General features: G+C 35.0%; 1 pseudogene; it reads right to left on the bottom strand.

Annotated features, from left to right (window-relative positions):
- Positions 1-13,299: 13,299 nt before the first annotated feature.
- On the bottom strand, positions 13,300-14,058 carry LOC147282840 (ribonuclease S-5 pseudogene; annotated as a pseudogene).
- Between the last annotated feature and the right edge of the window lie 705 nt (positions 14,059-14,763).

The following is a 14,763-nucleotide window of genomic DNA, read 5'->3' as shown; positions in this document are numbered from 1 at the left end:
TGGATTTCGCAGAAATTTCGATGGAAATTTCGATGGAAATTTCGAAGAATTTTAAATTTCGACAAAAATTAGACAGAAATGATGGAAATTGTTATTAAAATACGAAAATTTTGAATGAAACTTTACCATATATGTATTTAACATATTATCTATTACATTGATAAAAAACATTGAAGAAACCAAATTATATAGTAGGTTTTATGTGATATAAGATAAATATAATGCGCGCTGGAGGCAAATATTATTAAAAAAATTGTTCACTAATTAATAATTACATAAATAATACCTTAATTTTATTTATACAATTATACTACAATGTTACAATTAAAAGATAAAAATATTGATTAATTAATTGAAAGAGCTTAATAATTGCAATTAAAAGAGTGATTAAACATATTGATTAACTTAGATAAAAAAATGATATAAGATAAACATATTGATTAATTAATTGAAGGAGCTTAATAATTGCAATTAAAAGAGTGATTAAATTGTGTAATTAAAACAATAAAAAGCATTGATTGTTTTCGTAATATACTAATGTGTACAACTGTACAAGAAAAAGATAAATGAAGAGGATAAGAATTAACTAAATATGGAAAATAGTCCAAAGCCACTGCCACCTGGACTAATCTGGGCGACCCACTCTGCCTACCTCAGTACCCTATCTTCTCCAAACATACTTTTTTATTTCTTTTTCAGACCCACCCAACCCAACTCTACTACTCTCTCTCTCGCAAACTATTCAATTTATTTGTATAGAAAGTTAGAAACCTCCAGAAGTTAAAAATTCTCAAACCCCCAAATTCAAAAACCCACTTGAATTCTCCAAACCCCTTTCTTTCTTTCCTTATGACTCTCCCAAACACATATAAACAAAACAAAACACAGCGACATTAACTCGCTCTCAAAGATTTCTCAGCACCAGCACCAGCGGCAGCGCCGCCTCCTGAGGCAGTCACTTTGGACTTAGACTTCGTTGTCATACTCGCGGCACTGCTCTGTGCCGTCATATGCGTGGTGGGTCTTCTAGCCGTGGTGCGCTGCGGGTTTGCAGTGAGCGAAATTTCGTCGAATTTGGATAATTTCGGCGAAATTCTCTCGAAAAATTGATGGATGTGTGATAAAATTTCGGTATCCCCAAAAATCGAAATTTAACTCCTTGGTCAAAACTTACAAATTACAAAACCAATTAACTTACAAATTACAAAATCAACTAACTTACAAATTACAAAACTTACAATATGAGTAATCTGAGTTGTTTGGCCAGTGGGTAATTTAATAGGAGCAATATTAAGAGTAATCATATTCTCTAATAAATTGGCATTAGAGACCATATGATCGGTGGCGCCTGAATCGATGATCCAAGTGCCAATGTTAAAAGAAGAATGAAAACATAAAGGATTAATTGCAAAGTTGGCCATTGAATTATTTTTACCATATGGTATTAAGGCAAGCAATTGATTGTATTGTTCGGCAGTCAAGGTCGGTGCCACAAGAGCACATGTTGTTGCCGCAGCAAATGAACCCGTAGAAGCATTGTGGGAGGAAGAAGAGTTAGACTTGGTAGCGCCATTCTTCTTCTCACAATGAGATTCTGTATGCCTTGATGTATTACAAAAAGTGCAATGCATATAAAATTTGATGGTAGGATTTTTCGACAATGGGATTCAGAATGACCATCAGCATCACAAAATTTGCAGTGATAAAATGGCTTTTGAGATTGGGGTTGACTGGCTGCCATAGCAGATTGATCAAGAGATATTGCGGCTATTGGTTTAACTATACATCTGAAGGATATTCGCGCTTCATCAATTCCTCATGCTCTTCGAGTAACGATACCACTTTGTCGCAATTATTGACTATGAACCAATGAATTACCTCCACGTCGTCTTTCGAGAATTCACATCTATGGGCTTCGCCAAACAGCTGTGCGGTTTGAGAAAATACATAAAGTGTCTCGTTTCTGTCATCACTTTCGTTGTTGCGTTGGGGCCGATTGAATGACGTCTCAGTATTACGGAGATACATTGCACAATAAGTGAGAGATTTATTTGCAATGTATGCCTCCACATTCTGCAAATGGAAGTACATAGTGAGACAAATTTTTTGATAAACATCAAGGAGAACGTCAAGCTAAACTTGAAGAATATTAACAAAAAGATTTAGAAATTGTTATCTTTCTATTGGGTACATTCATTGATAACTGATTGGCCCAACAATAGTTGCCTCAACCGGTAAATGTATCAACAAGTGGATCATTATATCAAAAAAGACCGGTGGAAAAATTTGTTCGAACTTGCACAAGATGTACACAATATCATCTTTCAATATATCCATATCCGACACACGCAACAACTTGACGCATATTTGTTGAAAGAACCTCGACAACTGAATTATTGGTTCAACCACATCTTTGGACAAAAATTTTTAAATACTCACCGGAATAAGTCATTGCAATAACACATGAAAATCATGACTCTTCAATCCGGATATTTTGCCTATGTTTGTTTTCACATTTCGTGAGATATTGGCCGCGTACCTATCTGGAAATTTCACAGATGCAAGAAAATTTAAGAATTCTTTCTTTGCCTCGGGCTTCACTATATAGAATAGATGCTTCTTTCGAATTTTGTCACCCTTCTTCTCTAACCACAAATGTTTTCGTATGCCCATTTCTTCTTGCAAACCTTGACGAGCCTTGATCGTGTTCTTTGATTTCTTATCAATGCAAAAAATTGTCCCCACCAAACTTTCACACACATTCTTCTCAATATGCATCACATCTAGATTGTGCCTTATTTTAAACTTGAACTAGTACTCCAACTCGAAGAAAATCGACTTGTTCGTCTAATTTAGATGTGCAGGTGGTCTAGGCATATTTCTTTCTTTGTTATCGGGATGTTTACCAATCTGACCAAATATTAGGTTGTTTAATTGGCTAGAGATATCATTCGCCTGATAACTCTTTAGGTCTCAAGCGTATCCCTATTTTTCCGTCAAAGGACTTCGCGTCATTACTTTATCTATGACCCCAGAGCAACCATCTTCGGTGGCCCATGTAACTTACTTTTCCACTATTCCAAGCAGATATTGTATATTGATTACAAACCGGCGCCAGGGATGGGAAGAGCTGGGTGGGTGGGAGATCGAGAGAGTTCAGAAATATGAGATATGAGAGAGTTTGAGAGCTAATCACACAGAACACCAAAAAAGAGAAAGGGGATTAAAAATCCCGCGCATTCTTTAGGCAAAAAAACACATTCGTCGCCCAAAGCACTCTTTAGGCTACGAATATATTAATGTCACCTAAAGAATTTTTTTGGTGACGAATGTGCTTCGTCGCTCAAAAGGAACAAAATTAGGGCGCCATTTTCCCCCGCCAAAGTTTTCACACTTTAGGCGATGGCCATTTCGTCGCCCAAATCAAACATTTGTCGCCTAAGGACCTTATAATTAGAAAAATCACGATCGTCTATCCGTTCGAGCTCCGATACATAACTTCTACATCTCCGATTGACCTAATTTTTTGGAGGGAGGATCTTTGAGTGGGAAACTGAAAAATGAACGGTTCGGATAGTTAAAAACACGATCGGGATGTGAGCTTTTATATATAAATACACTTGAAGAGTTTAAGTCTATTAACTTTTTCGTTGACCCTTATTTTTTCAATAATTGTGAAGACTACAACATGGATTCAATAATCGGAGCCTCTTATTATCTATGTTCATACTCAAAAATCATCCTTGCAAAAAATCGGCCCATTCGGAATTCAACTACCTATTCGATTATCATTTTAAAAACCATGATCGTTCATACGTTCAATCTCCAATATCTAACTTCTACATCTCCGATTGACCTCATTTTTTGGAGGAGGAATCTTTGAGTGAGAACTCAAAAATGAACGGTTCGGATCATTAAAAATACGATCAGGATGTGAACTTCTATATAAATACACTTGAAGAGTATAATTTCTATTAACTTTTTCGTTGAACCTTTGTTGTTTCAATAATTGTGAAGACCACAACGTGATTTCAATGATCGTAGCCATTCATTTTCTATGTGCATATTCAAAGATCATCCTTACAAAAAATCGGCCCGATCAAAATTAATATACCTGTTCGATTATAATTAGAAAAACCATGATCGTTTATACGTTCGAGCTCCGATAACTTACTTCTACATCTCCAATTGACTTAATTTTTTGGAGGGAGGATCTTTAAGTGGGGAACTAAAAAATGAAGGGTTCGAATCGTTAAAAACACGATCGGGATGTGAGCTTCTATATATAAATACACTTGTAAAGTATAATTCTATTAACTTTTTCGTTGAACCCTTATTGTTTCAATAATTGTGAAGACCACAATGTGATTTCAACGATTGGAGCCGTTTATTTTCTATGTTCATACTCAAATATCATCCTTTCAAAAAATTTGCTCAATCAGAATTCATCCACCCGTTCGATTATAATTAGAAAAACCACAATTGTTCATTACTTTGACCACCGTTACATAACTTTTACCTCTCCGATTGGGTTGATTTTTGCAGAGATAATTTTTGAGTCGGGAACTAAAAAATGAATGGTTCGGATCGTTGGAAATTTGATTGCATTGTATGCTACATACATAAAAATGAACACAAAAAACTAACTTAGAGACTTGGACAACGAATATTCATGTTCGTCGCCAAAAGTACCTTTAAGCGATGAGTAGTATATTTCGTCGTGTAATGTTCATTTCAGCGACGATATATGTACGTCGCACAAAGTAATCTTAAGCAACAAATGTCATAATAGTTGCCTAAAGTATTATTGGGAGACAAATATTACATTTCGTCGCATAAAGTCCCTTTCAGCGATGAAATATATACGTCGCTCAAAGTAACCTTAGGCTACAAATTTTGTATGTCGTCGCCCAAAGTATAATGAAGCGACGAATCTACATATTTGTCACTCAAAGTATGGCTCAAAAACCCTTTTGGTGTGTAACGTTAGGCGACAAATTCGTTTCGTTGCTATTTACACCCGACTTTGGCAAATGTCGTTGGATGGAATTGTGAAAAAAGTAGAAAATTGAGGAGATGTGTTTCAACCATTTTACTCAAGGCCCCCTTGAGTTGTACTCGAGGAGTACTCAAGTAACCATACAAAAGGAGAAACCCAATTTCATTTTTGATCAATTGGCAGTGACGTCATGGCTAACGTAAACCACTTATTGCAGCCGACAGATGGTAAAAGATGATGTCGGACATCAAAATGCGTGAAACCAGCCAATTAGAGATGAGGAAGGCTTTAGCGAGCGATTAGAAGCATTTGGCGAGCGACCGATGTGAGTTTATCTGGGAGCTCGGCGGCCTTGCGAGTCTTCGGCATCCCCTATTCTTCTAACTTCAGATTCCTTCTTTCTTCTCTGATTGGTGCATAACATAAAATATTCATCGACAGCAATCCTCAGCTCCTGTTCTTCATCAACTCTCATCGAGAAGCTCAGCAGCTCTTCGCCTATTTAAGAGGCATTCACAGAGACGAGCAAAGCCCCACAAAATGAAACACAAAAACAATTAGACCCAGAGTCTAAACTATCCTAGAGCTTCATCTCTCTCAATCTCTTCCCCTCTTAGACATCCTTGAACACTCTTCCTCTCCCAAAGTCTCTTTTGGCAACAAAAGTACACTTGCTCAAACTTCTACTGTTTTAGGCGATGAATCTGGAAATCCGTCGCCCAAAGTTTGTTTAGGCGATTAAAAATTGTCACCCAAAAGAGTTTTTCTTGTAATGTGGCTAGAATGAAGAAATAGAAATAGTAATAATGATTCAAAGTGCCAATTGATATATCACTTGCATGTGTTCTATGCTGTGTTTTCACCACTATATATAGTGATTTATCATTCATGACAACTTAATGGTGCATTAGCTAACCTACCTGCCATTTTGTGCTCATTAATTTTCTCACTTAGTTAAGATTAGTACACAGTGACATACATGTAAATATTGAAAGAAATTGACTGAAACAGAAAAATTGAGACACCTAACACACCCCCACTAATCTTCTTTTGGAGCATACGTTGGATTTTTCTCAAACTTACTCTTCTCCTTGCTAAAAGACTTTTCCTATATGCAATCATAAATATTTGTTGGCATGCCTAGCACGTATATCTAAAACTTTTCCAAAGAGAAGATTTAACATTCTTTGATAAAGTTGAGTGGCTACTCTTTCTTAAAACTAATACAAGGAAAGGAATAGTATCAATTTTGGCTACTCTTTTGTATTCCTTGCATTCCTTTCATAAAATGGTTACCAATTGCACAAGTATTGTTTGGTAGTATATAGTAGTATAGTACCAATTTCAATTTTATATTTTTAATAATTCTGTTTGATTTTTCCTCAAAAAATACATAATCTTTCAATTAAGAATGTCTTTCTTATTTTTATTTTTAATTTTATGAAACAGCATACGATCGGTTTGGCTATTTATTTGACTTAGAGTTACCAACTCCAGCCCCGAACCTATATCACCATCGAAACCCAACCCCACCCCACATCACCACCGAACCCAACCCCACTTAAAACCCCCAGCCCGTCTCATTCTCCCTCGATCTCCCACCCCCGAAAACCCACCCAACAAAACCCAAAAATCTCACCCAAAACCCATTGGTAATTTTTTATTTTTTTCATTTTATAGTTTTATGTGGATTTTGTTTTTTTAATATTGTGTATTTTGTATTTGTAGGATTGTAGATTGCATTTGTTGTGGAATTTGTGTTTTTTTGGTAATTAATTTATTTTGTGGATTTTGTTGTTTTTTTTGTGTGGGGGTTTTTTGTTTTTTTATTTGTTATATTTTGTGGGTTTTCAATTTCCTTTATTGTTCCTTGATTGCTTTATAGGAATATTCTTGTGTGCGGGAACAATTTGGTTCGACAAATTGCGGACTTTCAAGGTAAAATTTATTATGTTAGTTTGTTGTATGTTAAAATTTATCGTAAAATTTATTAGTTAGTTTATATATAGATTAGTTAGTTTTTAAATATAAAATTTAGTTTCATTACAAAATGTAGATTAATTATAAAATTGTTTAATTGTTCTCATTAGTTTAATTATTAAATTTAAATTAATCATAAATGTATTTTACTTATGAACTATATTTTAATGAGGTAGAAATATATCTAGCTAGAGAAATAGAATATTTTAGTTTGTGTATTAAATTAAGTTTTATTGTAACAATTAGTTGTATTTTGAAATTTATTTTATAAGGTGGAAGGCGATGGAGTCAGGTCCCGATGACGTAGTCCAGCCTTCCTCGAGTAGTGGGAGTCCGTCTATGCCACAGAGGGCTCATTGATCTCACCTCTACGGTCAAGCCATTGCTACCGCTTCATCCACTGCAACGAGGAGGCCATGTAGTGGGGTGAAGTCTTTTCGGATCGTGTGCACCACTAGGGTACGGGTTTGAGTCATGTGTTTGGAAACAGGCCGACGACCGTTAGACCCTAATGTCGACAGTTTGTTCTCGCATGACGTGGGGGCGATTGTCCGTGCCGAGTGCCCCTTGGTTGCAACCACTTGAAAAAAATTATCAGAAGAGACCTAAAACGAAGTGATCTGCTCCATCTTAGTGAGTATGGCTCGATAATTAATACAAATGATGAATTTGATCATTACTAACAATTTCATATTATTTTCAAGTTAACTTTGACATTCAGATGGATGATCCCCTCACCGTCACCTACATGATGGATTTATTGATCATCAAGTCCTACAAGCAGTGGAAGCATGAACTACACAAGCACTTCAAGATATTTTCTTCGGTAGTTAAAGCATTGGCGAACCCTCCTAAAGAGTTGGTAGAGCGGCCTAACCAGTGGCTTTTTTTGTGCGAACATTTCATGAGCTCGGCGTTTTTGGTATGTTTTATCATTTTAAGACTTCAAAAAAACCGATTATTCTTTTGTTCTTTTATTATTGTATATATACTAACATATTTACAATTTGCCTAATATTTAACAGAAGAAGTCGATCGCCAATGCCAGGAACCAGAAAGGGAAGCCGTTTAACCATCATAGTGGTCCGGCGCCCATCTCATATCGAGTGGAGTCGTGACGTTGGGTATGTCATTATTTAATTTAATATATATTTTTTAGTATTGTTTGGATCTTTGACAACATTTTTTTTTCTTTTTTAGGGCGGGTCGCAATTCCCAGAGATAGACACTTTCAGGAATATCTATGCCCATCCCGACTATGATGCGGCCAAACCAAAACATGTTAGTTTTTTATATTTTAATTTTTTTCATAATTTTTTATATTTATATTTAATTTTTTAATTAGTTACTTGTGTATATAACATTTTGAAGGATGAGATGATGGCCAACTCGAGAAGATATTTGGAGAGCTTAGTCAAGCAGCACCCTCCGGGTACTCCGTTGGAGTCGATCCTAGTACCCGATTCTGATGTCGGACTTCGTATTATGATAGAATCATTGGGTGTTAGGCCCGGTAAGGAAACACGCGGCATAGGATTCGGGCAGATTCGTGATGTCTGGTCTTCGTCTTCTTCTTAGTCATCTACAGTTGTCGCGGGGCTGTCCGCTCAAGTATAGAAGTTGCAGGAGGATTTACGAGTCGAGAGAGCGGAGAATTAAGGAGGCGTTGTACGCCGCGTTGACTAAAGAGATATGTACCTAGGTTTGTCCCACCACCGTCATGTCATCAGTCACCACCATACATGAATGACGATGACGCTACCGGTTTAGAATAGATTGACCACTAGGGTTATTACTATTTTGTATGGAATTATATTTTTTCTAATTTGTGTTAACATAAATTTATTAATTTTGTGTTATATTATATAGTTTTTGGATAGAAAGCTTAAAATAAAAAATAAAAAAATCTTATATTGTTGACGCTACCTAAAGCTGCTTTAGGCGACGAAGGCATGATGTCGTTGCCCAAAGCAGTTTTGAGCGAAGTTGATTTACACTACGAAGGCTAACTCTGCCGCCTATAGGGAGGGATTTTAGGCGACAAACATGAGGATTTCGTCGCCTAAGATCTTGAGCGACAAGCTTTAGGCGAAGATGGTCTTGACGAAGCAATTTCATCGCCGAAGAGATTTTTTTTTTTTTTTTTTTTTTTTTTGTAGTGTTCCCTCATCTTCCTTCTCTTTATTTCTTCTCTTTCTTTCTCTCTCGGGTTCTCTTTCTTTCCTCTATGTTTTTAGTTTGTCTAAATCACCAACTGCTTCTTTTATTAAAGCCAGCCTTATATCCTCAACACACACACACACACACACCACCGCCTAGCTCCCACCTCCTTCTCACTTATAACCCAGCCACTCACAAGCTTTTCCTCCATAAGGAGGAAAGTTAAAACAGACCCACCAAAAACAAACACACCAAAAACACGCACACACAATTCACTGGAACACACCGAATGGAGATTTACTCTTTTTCAATTCTAAAAGTGCCCATTGGAGGTTTTAGTTGTACCATTGAAGATGATGGAGACATATCAATAAAAGGAATAACTATACAGGTGAGCAAATAGTGTGCAAGGACTCCCATGTCTTTCAGATGCAAAGCCAAAATCTATGCCCAGTAGGTCACTTCTCTATCTCGTTCCAACTTCCTAGTTTCAACTTCGTAGTCCAGTTAATCAGGAACAATTTATTGGATCTTTTGAGACTAATGGGATTTTCGAGGCCATTGTGAAGAAAAGAAAAGAAAATTAGAAAGTTTTCGGCTTTTGGAGCTTGAATGCCTTGTAATATGATGGAGAGGTCTATTTTTATTGGAGTGTATTAGGACATAGGATGTAGACTACACATGAATGCCTTTGAGTTTTTCGAGGATTAATTTAGCCTCAGATAGAACTGAATAGTGATATACAGTTTGCTTGGCCAATCCCAAGTAATTGTAGTGCAAAGGGTTTTGTTAAATTGTTTGTATGCAAATAAGCACAGATTTTAGAATGGCAAGGTCATAAATGGACTATGTCCTAGCCATATCCTTTATAAAGCATTTTACTGCTCTATGGTGAACAAGTGATCATTTCTTTATATATATATAAATATAGATAATTAGATCCAATGGTCCACAATGATTTTGAGTTTTAATTTGTTTTTTCTGAACTCTTTAAAGTTTAAACTTTTTTTTTGGCCATGATTTAAAGTTTAAACTTTACTCATGGCAAATACCCACTCATCTCCTTCGATCCTCTCCCTCCATTACATATCCTCCTCTTTCGCATTCCACATATCTCTCTCTCTTTTCTCTGTCTTTCTCTTACTCTCTCATCTAAATGCTCATTTATGATCCAAATAATAGACAATAGAAAAATTATATGATATAAAACCCCTATCTTCATTTAGATTTTCCATTATGATTCGTTCACTTCACTCTCTTTTGCTCTCTATCTCCATCTATATATTCCTCTATTTTTTCTGATTTATTTGTCTCTCCATATCAAATCTTTTTTCAGATATCTACAACCTAAATAAATCAATTCATCTACAAGAATATTCACATCTCTAGTTTTATACCTTTATTAAATATCATGGATGATCTAACTCAAGGACTAAGTTGTATGAACTAAAATCAATATTAAGAAGTTAGATTTCTTAGAGGAGCTCGAGTATAAATGTAAAATTGAGAGACGTTGAGTGTAGTGAGATATTGAAAGAGTGATAAATTAAGAATTAAAATATTTTAAAGTTCAAAGTCATAAAACTATATATCTTATGAAACTATTTAATTAATTTTAGAATTGCTTACGTACCTTGAACTGAAGCATCATTGGGCTTCATTTAATTGCAATAAATCAAAATCAATCTTAGTATTGCTTAGGTACCTTGAACTGAAGCATCATTGGGCTTCATTTAATTGCAATAAATCAAAATCAACAGACAATTAGGCATGCCTAGGTCCAAATTGGGATAACCATTCAGACTAAAACCATATATATTTTTAGATTTATACTCGATCAAACCCATTTTTTTATACTGAGGTCCAAAAACTGTGACACATCAGCAATAATTGATTTTTTAAATAGAAAATTATAATTATGCAATACCAGGATTGTCCTTCACATCGTTTTTGAACTATTAGCATATATGATATCCTTAATTTAAGATATCTAATATGAATTAATTCAAAATATATGAAAGATAATTATTATTTATAACAAATACATTTGTAGGTATTCTGTACCATATCCATTCCATGACGGCACCGCCAAAAAAAATTCTTAAGCATATCATCTATTGTGTATCCCCAAATTAATGGTAATGGTTCATTCTAGCAGCTATGGACAGCATAAACACAATTGGTACATTTAATATAACTTATATATTATATGTTGATACCCATTTTGTGTTATGTTGAGGCCTAGAAAATATTGGGGCTTAGACTGTATAAGACCTTTTTGTTTGTATCAAATTTGGGGGCTTTAGATGTGTTATAGCCCATTAGGGTATTTGTAAAGGTGAGGGTCTTATCATCTATTATAAATAAGGCACTCCACCTCTCTATTGAGAAGAGATTCATAATGCCTCTTCTAGGGCTCTGATATTTCTCTGTGCTCTCCAATTATTCATAGTGAAACCCTAATCACAACCAAGTGGACGTAGCCTGGATCTAATTAGGATAAGGTGAACCACTATACATTCTTGTGTTCGCTTGTGTGATTGTCGTTTTAAGTTTTGATTATTGTTGTTGATGGCTTGACGAAATTTGTGCATCAACATTATAGATACATGAAAAATATACACGAAACAAAGTACCAACTTATGGTTTATGTTTAAGGATTAATTAGGTACCAAAACACCACAGTACATTTGTTTCCCTACACTAATATTTGGACTTTGCATGAAAAAAGTACCAAATTAATGGTACAATATTTCATGTCATGAGTCACTGCAAAAAAAAAAAATAAAAAAAAATAAAAAAAAATCTAACACATATCTATATTAAATCATAAAGAGACATTAATGGCAATGGGTCATTTCGCCATAAACAGCATAAACACAAATGGTTCATTTACTAGCTAACTGATGCATATATGAAAATTATACAAGGAAACAAATGCACCAATAGACTCTACCAAAACCAAATACACCAAATGATTAGAAACCAACTGGCGTCGTGAATGCTTGAAGTTGTTCTCGGTCACCCTCCACTTTCCATTTTCTCTAAGAACATTGTCATCACCCTACTTCTCATCTCTATTATAGCTCCATCCTCGAACCGCCGTGGTATTTCAAAGCCTTAAGATAGCAGTTCCAAGTATTTGAATTAGAAATAAAAAAAGATGCAGACATATAATGAAATTCCAAGTATTTGAATTAGACTTAAATTTTCCACTAAAGAATAAAAACACTTAAATTCAACCTACTGGTACGTACAGAAAGAAAGTATCAATCAACATATGAACATTATGTTGTGTTTTTCTCATTGTCCTTGTCTATTTTCAGTTTTTCTCATTGTACAACAAATGTACCAAACGTACATTCATGTTTTCATTTATGCTTATGCTTACATCTTATTTGGCAAAGAGAAATGCTAAAGGCTTTAAAGTTCAATTGCCTAGCAGAAAAGTACTTGTCTTTGCAAACAAACTTGCACATTCTTGCTTACAATAAAATTGAAACACAGGTGATGAAGATAATAACTATTTTCATTACTACCTTTTCACTTTGAAGCTCCTTCCTCCGTCTTTTCTTCTCCTGTTCAAGTTTTTCCACTCTCTGCCAAAAACAACCAGAATGGTATATATATGATGAACTAAACTACAACTATTTGCAGGTGAAGATAACTATAGTAATATCTAAGTAGGCATTAAGAGGCCTCATTACTTTTTTTTTTTTTTTTTCTACTTTCAGAGGCTAACTGTTCTTCACAAACTTGGATTTCTAGCTGGCAAACTTTATATTCACAGATTTAATTATTTCCAAATGTACCAAACGTACCAATGCAACAAATGTAGCCACACAAACTCCCCAAAAACAATAATCTATTAATACAGTAATTTTCTGTAGTGAATACCAACACAAGACCAAATCCAACCATCAAAATAAGTAACAAAAATAAGTAAAAAATCATGACTCAAAATAAGTAACAAAAATACTGCAATTCATACAAATTAACACAAAGACCCCAAAGTAAAACAAGAAAAATATCAGACCCAATTGAAAATCAACAATGAATACACTGATATCGGCACAAATTAAAAAAAAATATAACTACATACAATGGTGTAGTTGGTTTATTCATTACAACTAATTAATGATATACGATTAGGGGGCTAATTAATACTCGATATTCGATGTGGTTAGGCAGTTTTTTGTGCTTTGGCGGGAAGGGCAGTCCACAAAGCTTGCCCCAGTTTTGTCCAGACAAATGACCACCTCCTCAAGGTTGTATTTCTTAGTTGTTGGATGAATGATGCACTTAAGTGTGGGTTGCTTATCATTTATTCCCTTCTTGATGGCATCTTGAAGCTCTGTCAGTGTCCTCATTTTGCCCACCGGAGTGATTCCAGATTTTGCCAACAGCGACGTGATTCCATACTTGTTGTAAAGATCCACGCATTTGAGGAAATAATCATCTTGGTCATATGTCTCGAGTGAACACGTCCCATGTTTTGTCCACTCATTGAACCAGAAAGATTCGTTGTCGCCCTTCTTCACATCTGGCCAGATTGGAGTCAATTGGGACTTCATTGCTAACAGCTGATCCATGAATGAGCAAGAGCAATTAATACATTTTAATTAATTAATAATTAAATTATATGAAATGAGAAACAATTAACCAATTTGTACCTTCAAACCGTCAAAAACTTTATCACAGTTGGCTGGATCTGGGACTGTGTTGTTACTGGGCCACAGCCCATGAATGGTAAACACCTTATGAGGTGTTAAGACACATCCTTTCTTTGTTAACTGAGCACACACGGATGGCTGATACAATTGCACAAACTGGAAAAAATCATAGCTTGCAGCTTTTGGCCTCACGAGTACTGACATCAAAATGATGATGATCATCATTGTTGCATAGTTTTTCTTCATCGTTGAATGGAGTAAGGTAGCCGCTGGAATTAATGAAGGAATAGTAATACTGATTCAGCTTGCATGTGTTTCTATGCTATGCTTTCACCACTATATATAATGATTTATCATGACCACCTTTTTTTTTTGTCAAGATTTATCATATATGACCACTTAATTAATGGTGCATTAGCTAACCTACCTGCTTTTTTTTCATAAATATTGTTTGGCATGCCTAGCTAGCACGTATGTCTAAAACTTTTCCAAAGAGAAGATTTAACATTCTTTCCTAAAATTAAGTACGTTGCTTCTCTTTCATAAAACTAATACAAGGAAAGGAATAGTATCAATTTTGGCTACTCTTTTGTATTCCTTGTATATATACTCTTTTGACTTAGAATGCCCATTCCAAACTAATGTAAATGTCAGTCTTCTTGTTTAATAGCTAGAATATAAACATGATAAAGAGTAAGAATGTAAGACAACAGAAGAATTATAATAGCTAGGCTACTAGCAATACTTTTGTCTGGATAAGAAGAATTCTGCTTTAGACAAAAGTTCCATCCCATTGATACAAATTTTATCAAAGCTTACAAACATGCATGCTAAAAAGAGTAAGACATTATAGTATCAAAGACTAAGTTGTATGAATTAAAATCAATATTAAGAAGTTAGATTTGTTAGAGCTTGAGTATAAATGTAAAATTGAGAGACGTTGAGTGTAGT

This window comes from Dryas octopetala, chromosome 6 (genome assembly GCF_963921425.1).
Source record: "Dryas octopetala chromosome 6, drDryOcto1.1, whole genome shotgun sequence".
NCBI lineage: Eukaryota > Viridiplantae > Streptophyta > Magnoliopsida > Rosales > Rosaceae > Dryas > Dryas octopetala.
The sequence above is the reverse complement of the archived record's forward strand: the minus strand, read 5'-3'. Positions and strand labels throughout refer to the sequence as shown.